The following is a 240-nucleotide window of genomic DNA, read 5'->3' on the forward strand; positions in this document are numbered from 1 at the left end:
CATTTCAAGCTGCCACGCCTGAATTTTTATTGGACAAGTTAAATAACCACCCGGCTTGATGGACCGACTTTGCATGCTGGTCTTTTCGCGCTCGACAAGTGACCTTTAACCCAACCCGGAAACCAGCAGGGTGCAAAGTCCAGCAAGCACGCTGTCCCGAGGTTACCAGCTTTGATACACGGTGCCTGTATTATTTGTACACTGACACCCAGTCCTTCTTGCCCAGTGTTCTCATTTCTT

Source organism: Scyliorhinus torazame, chromosome 14 (assembly GCF_047496885.1).
Source record: "Scyliorhinus torazame isolate Kashiwa2021f chromosome 14, sScyTor2.1, whole genome shotgun sequence".
NCBI lineage: Eukaryota > Metazoa > Chordata > Chondrichthyes > Carcharhiniformes > Scyliorhinidae > Scyliorhinus > Scyliorhinus torazame.